We start from the raw sequence: 2506 nt of genomic DNA, 5'->3' as shown, positions 1-2506 counted from the left end.
TCCAATGAGTCAACTCTTCGCATGAGGTGGCCAAAGTATTAGAGTTTCAGCTTCAGCATCATTCCCTCCAAAGAAATCCCAGGGCTGATCTCCTTCAGAATGGACTGGTTAGATCTTCTTGCAGTCCAAGGGACTCTTAAGAGTCTTCTCCAACACCACAGTTCAAAAGCATCAATTCCTCGGCGCTCAGTTTTCTTCACAGTCCAACTCTCACATCCATACATGACCACAGGAAAATCTATAGCTATACCCTATTGCTTCTGTTTCTCTGAAGAGAACCCTCACTAATATCCTTCCTGCTTTCTAGGCTAGACATCTCCTAACCTTGTTGCATTCTCAATAAATTATTTGGTTAGATCTTCCAGTTCACTAATACTCTCGTAAGCCATGCCTATTTGCTAACGAGTCAATGCATTTCTTTTAAATTTCAACGAGTTTTTCATTTCTACAAATACCATTATCTGTTCACTTCTGCCATGCTCCCCAAACATGGCACAGATGAAACTGCCTACCTCCAAGAACAGGGACAGCCATACGACCCTGAAAACACCCAATCTCATCTGATCTCAGAATAGGGACTAGCAATCCTTTTGCATAAATTGTCAGATAATAAATATTTGAGACTTTGTGGGCCACATATATAGCCTCTGCACACACTCCCCAAAAACTTAAAACCCTTTAAAAATGCGAAAATCATTCTTAGCTCTGAGGTCCTACAAAAATAAGCCACAGGCCAGATTTGGTCCCCAGGGTCATGGTTTGCTGACCCCTGCTCTATCGGTCCCACACTCAACCTGATGCAATGGTCAGTGCAGCAGAGGAAAGCTTACAGAGCATTCATGAGGAGTGGGTGGCCATTCCCTTCTCCAGGGGATCTTCCCAACCCAGGGATCAAACCCAGATCTCTTGCATTGCAGGTAGATTCTTTACTGTCTGAGACACCAGGGATGTCCTTCATGAGCAAAGGGTTAGGATAAAAGTTCCTCTGGTGATAAGCGTGGTCCTCCCAGCCTATACACGGCAGACAGGTGACCCCAAAGACCACACATGCCTTAGTGAGGAGTATTTCCACCAATAGAGGCCTGACATAAGAAGATACAGCTCAGAGATTTCAAGTATCTGGCTAAGATCAGTGTGGCTCAGAGGATAAAAGTATACAAGTCCAAGGACAAGTCCAAAGCAGCCATTTTATAGCAGGGATTGATGGTGTCCCAAGACACAGCACCAGATCCTAAGCACAGAGAACTGAGAAATCCCCCCTCTTCCCCTGCAACTAGGGTATAAGAGTGCTCCCACAAATCCCCCTGCCATTTTGAAAAGACCTGAAGAAGACAGAGGAAACCTGAAAGATTCTTAGCAACCCTATTTAAATAAAAAAACAACCGAGATACCAATAACTGGCAGGTTAGCTGTCTTTCGTGGTGGCTCAGACGGTGAAGCATCTGCTTACAATGCAGGAGACCTGGGTTTGATCCCTGGGTTGGGAAGATCCTCTGGAGAAGGAAATGGCAACCCACTCCAGTACTTTTGCCTGGAAAATCCCATGGATGGAGGAGCAGTATATATGTTCAGTATATAAAATATGTTCAGTATATAAACTGGCAGGTTTATATATATATTGAACATATTTTCAGGTTTCAACAACATTTAACCAGTAAACCGTCTATCTACTGCCACTGGAAGTTGAAAAACAGAATGCGTAACTGTTTTACCATGTGAAACTAAACTTAGTTTTAGAAGTGCTCTGTCTATGTGTGTAAGTTAATGTTAGAAATGAATCAGAGTAGTTGGGTTTATAAAGATTGGGGTTTTAATAGATTCTATGAGAAGTGATGGGAGAACTGGGACTCAACTGAGAATAGGTAAAATGAAATAATGTGATAAAAAATTATCACTATTCACTGATAAAAGAGATTAAAAAAAAAAAGCCCACCAATATTCATTGAGTTCCTACTACATGCCAGGTACCACACCTGTGTCACACCTGGCCTATGTTCAGTAAAATGTATGTTGAGGGATGAATGAATCCTCCATCTTCATTCTGAAAAAAAAAAAAAGCAAGCTTAGGAAAGCTGGGTGATTAACTTAAGGTCATGTTGTAAGCAGCAGAGCTCAGATCTGAACCCAGGTTTGCTGACTCTGATTCATATTTACTGCTACTTAAAAAATTATCCCCAAATTCAGTGAATTTAACAAACAGCTCAAAGGCAAAGGAGATATCATCTTTGACATCACATACTGCAAAGATGCCCATGGAGGTCAGGATTATGAAGCACAAGGGGAGATAATTTAGCAAAGAGAGGGAGATAAAGGAGTGTTCGCAGAAGGCAATGGCACCCTACTCCAATACTCTTGCCTGGAAAATCCCATGGACGGAGGAGCCTGGTTGGCTACAGTCCATGGGCTCACTAAGAGTTGGACACAACTGAGCGACTTCACTTTCACTTTTCACTTTCATGCATTGGAGAAGGAAATGGCAACCCAATCCAGTGTTCTTGCCTGGAGA

At 42.4% G+C, this 2506-nt stretch overlaps 1 protein-coding gene and 1 long non-coding RNA gene across 2 annotated transcripts in view; one reads left to right on the top strand and one right to left on the bottom strand.

The window, feature by feature from the left end:
• LOC104986078 overlaps positions 1-2485 on the bottom strand; it is a 16565-nt gene extending 14080 nt beyond the window's left edge. The window contains exon 1 of the long non-coding RNA XR_824996.1: positions 1974-2485. This is a non-coding gene — a long non-coding RNA (uncharacterized LOC104986078). The remainder of the gene's footprint in view (positions 1-1973) is intronic.
• NOP56 (NOP56 ribonucleoprotein) overlaps positions 1-2506 on the top strand; it is an 8349-nt gene that overhangs the window by 418 nt on the left and 5425 nt on the right. The window lies entirely within an intron of this gene.

The sequence above is a fragment of the Bison bison genome, unplaced genomic scaffold, assembly GCF_000754665.1.
Source record: "Bison bison bison isolate TAMUID 2011002044 unplaced genomic scaffold, Bison_UMD1.0 scf7180017864063, whole genome shotgun sequence".
Lineage (NCBI taxonomy): Eukaryota > Metazoa > Chordata > Mammalia > Artiodactyla > Bovidae > Bison > Bison bison.
Note: the sequence above shows the minus strand (reverse complement) of the source record. Positions and strands in the feature narration are given on the sequence as shown.